General features: G+C 33.8%; 1 protein-coding gene across 3 annotated transcripts in view; it reads left to right on the forward strand.

Annotated features, from left to right (window-relative positions):
• Positions 1 to 12,945, forward strand: part of LOC150103434 (lon protease homolog 2, peroxisomal-like) — a 641,828-nt gene that overhangs the window by 160,739 nt on the left and 468,144 nt on the right. The gene's annotated exons all lie outside the window — the stretch shown is intronic.

Raw genomic sequence — 12,945 nt, forward strand, 5'->3', positions numbered from 1 at the left:
GTTTTGTGCCAGAAATGACAGATTTTCTTATTGCGACTTCATTCTTTTTAATTGCTCTTATAGTAGATTCGCCTAAATTAAAAAGATTTGCCAATCGCTGTAGATCCCTCTCTTTTTGCTAAGCGATCTAGAATTGCAATTTTCATTTCCAAAGAAATTGCTTTTCTTTGGTGCTTTTTTTTTTCTCAGTTGGGTCAAATTAAATCTTTAAAATAAAAATTAGCAAAATTTAGACATACAATAATGAAAAGACAAACACTTACTCGCATTTAAAATTAAACTTCACAGACACTCACTGCTTATGCATTACTCACTTTATGCCAGAATGTGTTGCAACACACTGTTCATTATGTACAATGGTACATAAGTTTTGAAGTTATGCACTGCATAACTTCAAAACCGCATAAAAAGAGACCTGAGTGTACTAAAGGTCAGCATCCTTTTATGGGTGGAAGTGATATAAAATTCTTGGGACTGATTTTTGAAGAGGCTTACATTCCTAATATATTGTTGTAAACTACCAGAAAAGTGCAAGTGAGAAAGAAAGAAACATATTGACAGACCATGCATAATCAAAGTTGATTATGCACGGTCTGTGTGCTAAAGATCTTGTAGACTTAAGGTAGAATAACTGACTTCATTGAGATGCACACTGAGAGGCAGCATGGTGTAATAATGTGTGCAGGCAATATTGACTACTATATATCAAGAGCCTGTAAAATTAGTAGAATGTATTGCTTGCATGCAACATTGTGATTCCTATACACAATATTACTTCCACCCTGTAAAGTTTATGTTATACCATGCTGCCTCTCATTGTGCATTTAATGAAGTCAGTTATTCCAGCTGTAGCTACAGTCTACCAGCAGCTGTGTAGTACACAGAGAACTCAACACTAATTCTGCATAGTGTACACTTATGGTTCAGTATAATTATCCTAAAGAATTTTGTTTTATTCTTATAAATGATGAAAAGAAAGAGGAAACTGTTAGAAATAAACACAAAAGTGTAAAATAATTTTTTCTCCATTGCAATTTTTGGTGCAAATTTTTTGGCCTCAAACACACTGTGATGAAATGCAATTACAGAATTTGGCACATATTTTGGCTTCTAGATAAATTTTGGATAGTAGATGATTTTAATTACTAGTACAAGATTAGTAGTTAAAATAACCTATCATAATTTGAAACATAATTTCAGTTGGAGATAGAAGTTTCAAGAGAGAAAATTTTCCTTACTTTTAAGTCTTGCACATATAATGCAAATTTCAAGACAAAGTTCCTTACATATATCGGAAATGAGGATGAAACACTATTTTAAAGATACACATATAAGAAAAGTTCATCAAAAGTCTTATCTTACTTATTGGAAGCCTGAAATGACATTAAAAAAAAAAAGTGTTTATTCTCTATAGCAGGGTTGTTAGATTATCCAACTCTTAGCCCATCTGTGTATTAAATGTACTATACTGTGAAGAATCTGATTATCATAAAGTAACTTTACAGCTTACACAAAAAATTCTGTGGAATTTTATTTAAAAGCTCCAATATATTGCATCCAACATTACGTGGACTTCTTCAGGGAGACAGACTGTTAACTACATTCAAAAGATGAATCACAATAATGACTTATAATTCATGCATATATGAGCTCATGTCTCATTTGCTGCTGAAGTACAGTAATTACACTATTAGAGTTCAAAGGAACAATTTTAAAAAGTTGCATAGATTCAAGGAAAAGTTATGAACAGTTAATAGTGATTACCAAAACTTGGATATTGGCACATGTAGTCTGATCAGTTCAGGTTCAGATAATTTCATAGAGTTTCACATGGTTGTTCTAGGAAGAGACCATTGAATTTGAAGAGACCAGGCACAGAGTTCTTTGGAACCAGACTAAACTTCTTCATTCCAGTGATTTCAAATTCAATTGTCTTTTCCTGGAAACATGTGAAACTCTATAAAATGGCAGTTTATTTTTTTTAATATATATTTTTAATAATCTTTTTTTTTTTTTTTTTTTTTTTTTATATATAACTACTCAACTTTTTATTTTTGAATTCTAATAGCGTAATATAATGTACTTCAGCGGCAACTGAGACACAAGCTAATACAGGTAACCCTCATATAATGTGAATGTTAGGTTCCACAAAAATGCCGTGTTATATAAATCGCATTACGTGAGACTCATATCACATAGAAAAAGTAGGGTTAGGTTCTGAAATCGTTTTTTTTTAAATTATATAAACAACAATGACATATCCAACAAAAAAAAAATATTTTTATTTAATTCAGATAATAATTCATGTAAGTTAAGAATACATATAAACTGTGAAACAAATACATAGTATAAAATTATAAAAAATTATAAATTGTATGCAGTGGCATAGCTAAGGGGGAGCGGACCGCACAGGGCGGCACTTTGAACCTTACCCTATACGTCGTTTTGGCTTTTTATAGTATTTTTGGTTTGTATTGAGGAAGGCGGCAAACGCACGGACCGCCCGGGCGCCAAAAGCTCTAGCAATGCCACTGATTGTATATAAACTTCATTGCACATAATGCATAAATGTTTTAGGCAAAATAAAATAAAGTATATATTTTAATCGTTGTCATTGTCTTCAAAACTAACATTTCATAGATGTTCTTTATTTACAAGTGACTGGACGTCATCATCACTTGATATCTCTTGGACATCATTTGTATAATTCTCATTGCATACTTCGGATCGCTCCAATGAGGGATCATTACTTACCCATAAAATAACTTTCTTGCCAAGTCCATTCCTTCTGCTAATTTCTTTAAACTGAATTTAACAGATTCATCACAATCGGAATCTTCAGCAGAACTTTCCCCGCCATTTGGTTCGATGTCATCTATTAATTGTACCAGTTCTTCCTCATTTAAATCTATTTCCCCATCAATTAATTCACTATTGAAGAGATTGGAGCACTTATGAAGAAGTTCGCAAGGTTGCATCTGATGTGCTGATTGAAACTGAATGTATCTTCAGTCTTGTTCAATTGTTACCTTGGCAGTTTACAGTGGGTGGGTTTATCCCTATTAACAAACGCGTGTATCGCAAACGCTCTAAGTGGCCATTACTATAAAAATAAAATGTTTACATAAAAAAGCATTACATATTGTAACTCACCAAAAAATAAAGTGCTCAGCTTGAGATTAACACACACTTGTGATTTTTAATGTGCTTTCCTGGCAGAAAATGAAGACAGTTTCAATAATAAACTTTATGTGGTAAACAATTGACGTATATGCGTGCTAAATTTATAAGTAGCGAATTTATATTTCCCCTAATATAAATTTGCTACTTATAACTACATGCGCGATATGGGCAGATGCAAATTTAACGAAGATAAAATTTGATTTTTAAGTCGCGCGTTTAAAAATATATGAAAAGATAAAGGGTTACTACAGTTTGTAGACCGTCTTATATCGAAACCACATTGTATAAGTACCGCGTTATATGAGGGTTACCTGTATATACAAGAATTATGACTTATTATTGTGATTCATCTTTTGAATATAGTTAAAGGTCTGTTTCCCTCACAAAGTCCATGTGTAATACTGTGGAGGTCTGTGTTATGTATATTCTTATATCTTATCTTCTTATCTCTGCTTATATGTTTCTTTATATCATTTTATTATATATATATATATATATATATATATATATATATCTTTATTTCTTATCATATATGCTTATTATTATTCACTTTCTATTATTTCCCTTCTTTATTGTTCTACCTTAAGTATAATTTTTCTTGCCTGGGATCTCCAGATATTTATTTTGAAGACTGTGCCTCTGAAATTCCCCTATAGGCAAAAGAAAGATTTTATACCCTAGTAGATGAATTAATCACTTATATCCTATTTTAGCCAAGGTTTGCAGTCATGGCTACATTTACTCATAAATCACTACTAATCATTGGGGTTCCGCTATCAGGTCAGAGTTTATTTTTGAATCAGTGCATTGCAAAAAGATTGAATCGAACAACTTTTTTTATCAACAATAACAACAAGTTTAATTTCTGATCAAATAATTATACATATCACATGAAATCACAAGATTCATTTATGAAAGGTAATTCTTAGTCTTTCTCAATCACTCAACTTGGTTTCTATTGAATTCTCTCACGCTTACTTAGTTAGCCCTTCAACAAGCATACTTTATATTACAAATATCAGCAAGTTATGCCTATAACATGAAATCGTTAGTTGCGCTTGACATTCCTAATTTAGCATCAATCAAAATACAATATACATGTTTACAAATATATCTCTCAGAATCTCACTCCTTCATCATCATCATCATCATCAAATTCCTGCCATGTACCCTCAAGGGGTGTACAGGATATGACAGTACTACATGAAAAATTACATCATTACTAACTTCCTATCTACAATTTTCCTCCAAATCAGTCTGTTACTTGTCAAGACTCCAACATTATCAGATCTTATATTTCTATCGTCTAAGGCACTTTGTACCGTATCAATCCATCTATATCTTGGTCTTCCTCTGGGTCGTTTTCCTGCCAACCTGGCAGAGAACACTTGTTTTGCTAATCTTTCCTCTCCCATTCTATTTAAGTGACCATACCATCTGAGATTAGCTCTGCTAACGCATTCCTGGATGCTGACAATGTCAAGTTCTTTCCTAATATCCTCATTTTTAATGTGATATTGCCATTGATGCCATCTGTTCACGCCTCTAATCTTTCTCAGGACTCTCATATCTGCGGTCTCTAGTCTTTGGTCAAGTGTTTTACTTCTGACCCAGCTCTCAGATCCATAAGTTAAAATTGGTTTGAACACAGTCTTGTATACAGCTAATTTAGTGTTCCGACTAATTTCTTTCTTATTCCATATGAATTTATTCAATTGACTTCCCACCATACCAGCTTTGCTGATTCTGTTGTCTATTTCTATATTTAGTTTACCATCTTCAGCAAAAATTGTGCCTAAGTAGCTGAAATGTTTTACTTGTTCCACAGGTTCTCCATTCACAACACAGTTGACATTTTCAATGATTCTGCCTATTTTCATTGTCTTTGTCTTTTTATTGCTGACCTTCATACCATATCTATTACAACAGCTATTCAATTTAGTCAGAGAATCTTGCAGACTTGTAGCGGATTTATTTAGAAGTATAACATCATCCGCATAAAGCAAAGAGCTGACATTAACATCTCCAATTTTGAAATCAGGTTTAATACCACATTCCTTCATAATGTGATCCATATAGATAATGAATAACAGAGGGGATAATGTACATCCTTGTCTCACACCAGATTTAACATTAAACCATCTTCCTGTACTTCCTTCAATTCTAACTGCTGACTCACAACTCAAATAAAGACTAAGTATTGCTTGATATAATGCCCCATTGACACCATATAACTGCAGCGTATTGAATAGCTTCTCTCTTGGCACCTTGTCATATGCCTTTTCCAAATCGACAAAACTTAAATACAGATCTTTGTTATATTCCCATGCTTTCTCGACTATTTGTCGTAAAGTGAAGATCTGATCCTGACAGCCTCTATTTGGCCTGAATCCAGCTTGTTCTTCACCAAGCTTTTCTTCCACAATTCTTCTCAACCGTTTCTCAAGTATACTTGCATAGATCTTGCCAGGAACACTCAGTAGGGAAATACCTCTGTAATTCTCACATTCAGTTTTATTTCCCTTTTTATATATGGGTACTATGAGAGCTCTACTCCAATCATCGGGAATTCGTCCCTCTGTCCAGGCTTTCTGAACTATGCAGTGCAGCCACTGTAAGACTCTTATACCACCATACTTCAGCATTTCTGGTCGAATATCATCTACTCCTGCTGCCTTTCCACATTTCAAGCCTTTGATGGCTTTTTCTACTTCAAGTATGGATATGTATTCCTGACTGCATGCCTGGTCAGTGTTTTTTATCACTGTGCTGTCATCACTGCTTGTTTCATTTAGCAGTTTTTCAAAGTAATTACTCCATACTTCAAGGATATCTTTTTCTCCTGTTTTCATTTCACCTTTATCATCTCTAATTCCTTTTACAGCACTCTTTCCTCCATTCCTAAGCTTCTTCAACAACCTCCAGAATATTTTGCCACCTTCTTGATATTTATTTTCTATATTCTTGCCAAAGTCCTCCCATGACTTTTGTTTAGCTAGTTTTACACACTGTTTAGCTTTCTTACATTTGTCTCTGTATTCTGTAATAGTAAAAGCTGACTTATTTGCCAGGAACTTTTGATATGCTTTCTTCTTTTCCTTCACTGCCTCTTTAACTTCCTGTGTCCACCAGGGAGTTCTGATTTTTTTATCCTTGCACACAACTTCACCACATGCCTCTCTGGCAGAATCAATCAATGTTTCCTTCAGAGTTTGCCACTGAATCTCCAAGGTTTGATTCCTGTTCTCAAACTCTTTCATTTTCTTTTCAATAATATTTCTGTATTTTAGTCTACAGTTCACATCTGAGAGCTGCTCAACTTTTATTCGCTTTAAAACTTTCGTACAAGTTATTCTTTTCAATATGAAATTCAATTTTATTCTGCTCAAGACTAAATAGTGATCACTTCCAATTTCAAATCCTCTGTACACTCTGGTGTCCTGCACCAGGGAGAAAACATCACTATCAACAATAACATAGTCAATGAGACTTTTCTTATTCCTAGCCTCTTCTCTCCATGTGAATTTGTGCACATTTTTATGTTGGAACATGGTGTTAGTAATAACCAGTCCATGTCCTGAGCAGAAATCCAACAGATATTTGCCATTATTATTAGCTTTGCTCTTTTCTCCAAATTTTCCCAAAATATTTTTGTATGTCTCACAATCATTTCCTACTCTACTATTTAGATCCCCAACAAGGACCAACTTTTCCTTTTTCATTGTGTCAGTTGCTTTTTCTAAAGCCTCAAAAAATTCCTCCACTTCTACCTTAGTAGAACCTTCTGTGGGACCATAGGCACAAATAAGTCTCATTGTCCAGTTCCCCATTCTCATATTTGCCCACATTACTCTACTTGAGACTGACTGCCATTCAAGAAGATTAGCCTCGTATTTTGTGTTGAATACTATGGCTACTCACTCCTTTCAAACACTTAATCACAATCCAATTTCTCACACTTACTTAGTTAGACCTTCAACAAGCATACTCTATATTACAAATATCAGCAAGTTATACCTCTAACAGGAAATCGTTAGTTGCGCTTAACATTCCTAATTTAGTATCTATCAAAATACGACATACGTGTATACAATTATATCTCTCAGAACCTCATTCCCTTCAAATACTTAATCACAATCTAGGCAAATATATTTATACAATCCACCTCATTGAGTCTCAAACATTCCAATGGTATGATATCAAGAACATACTCTATCATAAGATTCAATCATAAGTACACATATAATCAATCAAAGAAATTTCAATAGCTCAATATTTTCTCCCAGGGAAATTAACTGCACTCATGCTTCACTCATTTGCGATTACACACGCTTACGAGAAATATTAACAATCTAAATACTCTCCCCTTAAACTGAACAATTTAACAGTGCGATAGAGAATTCTTTCTTAATTCACAAACAATAAATGAATATGTAGACTCACATGGGTCTCTTCCTATCTTGCATGTGTAATTCAATCGTAAGTACACCTATAATTCATTAAAGAAATTTCAACAGCTCAATATTTTTTTCCAGGGAAATTAACTGCGCTCAGGCCTTCATTCATTAGCAATTACCCACATTTACTCTAAATACTATCTCTTTAAACTAGACAATTTAACAGTGTGATAGGGAATTCTTTCTTAGTTCATAAACAGTAAATGAACATGTAGACTCACATGGGTCTCTTTCTATCTTGCACGTGTAATTCAATCGTAAGTACACCTATAATTCATTAAAGAAATTTCAACAGCTCAACATTTTCTCCAATGGAAATTAACTGCGCTCATGCTTCACTCATTTGCAATTATACACATTTACGAGAAATATTAACATTCTAAATACTATCTCCTTAAACTAGACAATTTAGCAGTTCGATGGGGAATTCTTTCTTAATTCACAAACAATAAATGAATGTAGACTCACATGGGTCTCTGCCTATCTTGCATGTCTTCCGTCCTTCTGGTTTCTTATTCCGGCTCTTGAGTAGGGTTTCTCTCCTCCGTTCCGTGTTTTGTAATTCTCCTCGAAGCGACATCAGGGCACCAATGAATAGTCGTAGCAGCATGCGGGATATAGGGTAGGCGTACCGGCATCTTGAACTGCGTGGCGAAGGATTTCTACATAGTCCTGGTCGCACTTATTCGACTACAGGACCTTTATCGCAAGAGTTCTCCTTAACTATCGCCTCCAGATATCTTCGGCTGTGACTGGAACGACATCGGTGGATGAGTCCCTCCCCTCCAGAACTTACACCTCTCGGATCCTCGATCTCTCGTGGATGGTTCACTCAGGATGAAGAAAAGGAAGCCCTTCACATCTCCAAACCAACCCTTTTATACACCAGCGTCCCTGCACCTTTGATTAAGTTTTTGGGACCCCTAGCATCCCCATGCGAGTCTTGCTAGTGGTTTGGAGAACCTGTATAATGTTTCTCAAAAATTCGCCGACAATCTTACTTCTCCCTTTACTGCCTTAATCTTGTCTACAGGTCTTTCTTTTTGATTCGCACCATGCCCTTTCAATATTGACCTTGAAGGTCACCTGTGACAGGTCTTGTAACAATCAATCTTTAAAAGACATGCCGAATTTTGGGCAATGCTCTTGGTTTCAATACTTCTATATCCTTTCTTAAACAATGAGCGAGTTAATTCCCTTTGGGCTTATTTTGCTCTTTATACAGATGGCTTTACATAGAGAACTAAAATATACATTTGTACAAGAAAATTCAGGTGAATTCCTACTGTAAAAAGTCGATGTTTTAGATAATTTATTTTAGCAACATCGAAATTTTACATGTATGTTGGATGAAATATATCGGAGTTTTTAAATAGAATTCTGTATAATTTTTTGCCTCATGTGTAAGCTGTAAAGTTACTTTATAATGTCAGATGCACATATCCCATTATAGGTATTAATCCGATTATCATTCAGATACATCACATATTTTGTTTCTGTAATTAACTTTAAAAAAATGAAATTAGATCAGTTTGGAAAATGAGATTTTAGAGATTACTCTTATGAATTTTATTTTCTCCTAATAAATAAAAAAATTCACTTGCCTTTGTCTTGTTTTAAAGTAATGTATGGCATTTTTATCTTATAAAAAGATTTTTAAGTTGTAATTTATTGTTATTGGAACGACTTTTGTTACTTCATGTTATCAAAGATTAGAGTTTAGAAGTGTTTTATAATGGGAACAGAAAGCCCAAATGCACAGTGTTACAGTCTTCAAATTCAAGAAATGTTTCATTCTTTTATGTTAAAAACTATGTAGCAAAATTATTTTCTTACCTCAGAGTTTATTTTACTTGTTTGTCCTAATCACAAGCTGAATCCCATTAAGCTTAACGTAAAGTTTGAAAGAAATGTGCAAAAGCATCGGCTTCCAAGAAGCAGTATAACTCATATCAATATCTGTGTGAAAAGAGTGATATTTGAATAGAATATGATTTTTTTTAAGTGAATAGTAGAAAGTTAATAAATGGAAAACAGTCTTTCAGCCAGCATAGGATCTTAAAGAAAGCCTCTCCTCAGTAGCTTTAGTAACTAGACTGCTGTTTCTGTCCATACTGAGATATTATTATTATTATTACGTGACACCTTCAGGGAGTCCAAAGACTCATCAAGGGAGGGCACCTACTCTACGACTCTCTGTCTCCACCACTCAATCCACCTACAGCTAACCACAACTACACCACTGCTAGTATTTCCACAGACAATCACAAATATCCATGCCCATGGCAGGATTCGAATCCGCAGCCCTTTTGACTGAAGAGTGGACACATTAATGTAAAATTCTGTTTCTTTTATTTAATTTCTTATTAAATCTTTGTTTGCTGCGCCTTTGTAAAAACTACAATATTATACCATTCAAAACTTATTCTTAACTTTAACTTATACTCTTTAGCTTTTTCTTAACAGTCGTATTCCGAGTATATAATCCATTGCTTGATTTAATCTCTTAGCTCACAATCCTCTCACTCAACTTTTTCACTTGTCTCAAAGCTGCAGATATTATTGTTCTTGTGTGCAAAAACTTCAAAACAAAGAAAATGCCTCTGGCTGGAGCCAATCTCTTTGTCTGAACAACTGGTGCTTTTCTAATTTGAATTTCAGAAAATTTATTTGATTTCTTGCTGCGCCACCGAAATTCGTGGATAGAAGATGGATATCCCTCCGAAGAAAAACACTCAGTTAATCATGGAACTTTCCTCTCTCACTTATGACCAAATCTAGCAACGTAAAACTTATATAGTCTAGAGTCGTGGCAAATTCAACTTTAGGACGCACAGATTCGAATTTTATGAGCAGTGCAGTTGGTAATAGGAATCAGGCAAATTATTTAAACAAGAAAACAATTTATTCATTATCAAGGAAATGTACAAAAGGTTAAAACTAAAGATTCAAGTAAATCAGGTTCTATGCTTCAATGACAATTCTCAATACAAATTACATTTACTACTCTTATGAAGACAATTCTTGTAAGACTACGTGTCTATAATATTTCCTTTGTTAACACCTTATCACATGTAGAGCAATCTCACTTGAACAAACTCAGGCATAGCTAATAGCAATAATATTAAACACGTGATATTTCACCTTAATATTTAGCTAAGTTTTCTCTCGCATATAATTTAACAAGTATCTTAACAAACAAACTTACTACAAGCCACTGTCAAAATTCTGTCTATGGCTAAAATAATAGAAAGATCTTACTTTAAAACAGTTGTCAGGTCCTCTCTGATTGATCCTTGGAATCACTTCCTTCTATTACCTTCTGACTTTAAGCAATGAGGACGGGTACCTTCTCTGGGATTTTTGAGATCTCCTCTTACTATTTGCAAGCATCAGGAACTTGGCGGCATTGAACTCTGGTATCTACTTTTTTCTAGGAACAACTTAAATTAGTTGTTTTGCACTTCTGGCATCTAATGGCTGGAATGCAGGTCCCATTGGCGATTGCTTATCATCTTTCACGATGATTAGCAAAACTTCGCCGCCGTAACGTACATTTGTATCCCGGTAACTGCTTGACCCTCACTGACCACGTCGCCTTCTGGATCTCGTAACTCATCGGAACTCTGCATGACCTCATAACTTCTCACTGACCAAAGAACAACTCGAGCCCCCCTCCCCCGGCTTGCTGTAGCAACCCCCTTATATCTGGCTCCCTTGACCTAGGGGTTCTTCTGCTATGTATTCATCCCTTGGGTATTACGTGGTTCTGCACCCGCCACCTTTTTCGGTCATTGCATTAAGGCGGGAAACACCCTTGCATAGTTGACCTTTGTGATTGCAGTTGCCCTAGGTCATATGTTAATACGATAATCAGTCTGGAAAATCTTTGTCTAAGAAGTTTCTTTAGACACAAATTAATTCAACTTTGACCTTCTTTGTTCTTTTACAAAAACTTTGGGCGGTTATATTACTTCGTAATTCACAACATTTTATTTCCATATTATAAAATACAACAATTTTGTTAATTACAAGTATTTTGAATGGAATTTTGTTTACCAGTAAAATCGGTATATAAGGTATTTTTGTATAAAAATACCTCATATACTATAATATACTATAAGTATAAATAAGTATATTTATACTTATAGTATAAGTATAAATATACTTATTTATACTTATATCTATTAAATATATTAAGTTTATACTTATATCTATATATATTAAATATATATAATATATTATATATATTAAATATACTATAAGTATACTATAAACTTATATACTATAAACTTATATACTTACTTGACCTTCCTGCTGAGGAAGGTCAAGTTTGTATTTTTCCCTTCAGTTTAACAGAAAGAGATTTCTTTTAGAGAAAGATGTGAATGTAGTGGAAAACAGAATTTGTAAACCTGGTGTAAAGAATTAATCAAAGGATTTTTTTTTTTGTCAGACTTTAAACTTACTTTTCCAGAATAAAAAAAAATTTTAAAAATGTGTGAGAATTTTTTTTTATTATTATTTCATGACACCTCCAAGGAGTCTAAAGACCCAACAAGGGAGGGCACCTACTCTACAACTCTCAGTCTCCATCATCTACACCAATGCAATCTACTGCTCACCACCACCACTAGTATTTTTTGTCTGTAAATTGTGTGTATCCTAAAGGCTGATTTGTCTGTATGCGGGATGAAAAACCCTGCTACCTCTGTATGAGATCAGCTCACCTTCAATTGAAAAATTCCATATAAAGATTCTTCCCGTCACGATGGGAATCGAACTTGGGTCTTTTCCAATCGAAGGGTGCAATGTACCATTGTTCATCCAATTGCGCTATGGATGCCATGAGAAATGAGATGAATAAGAAAGTATATCTCGTATAATTTCTTTTAGTTAAATTTGATGTAAAGAAATATACTATATATTCTTGTATTAATTAAATATTTGTTTTTGCATTACATTTGTTTCTTATTTCTGAGACTATGATAAGTGAATGTAATGAATGAATATTAATTGACTCATGGGAAGACTTTTTTTTTTGATGAATAAATATACGAGTAGATACTAGAAAGAAAAACAATATTTGCGATAATGAATTTAACTGCATCAAAGAATTTAGCTTTACTTGTTTATTATAAATAATTGGTAATTTTTATAGGAAGGTTGATTTTGAGAAACCTCTAATAAGGTAAAAGAAAGAAAGAAAAATTAAACAGTACAAGAAGGTTATTTTAAAAATTGAAAAAGATAATCCTCCATGCATTCCACCTTCCCTGGTCTTAAGTGATATATGAATCTGTTC

The sequence above is a fragment of the Typopeltis vanoorti genome, chromosome 9, assembly GCF_054136105.1.
Source record: "Typopeltis vanoorti isolate ZY-2024b chromosome 9, IOZ_Tvanoo_1.0, whole genome shotgun sequence".
NCBI lineage: Eukaryota > Metazoa > Arthropoda > Arachnida > Uropygi > Thelyphonidae > Typopeltis > Typopeltis vanoorti.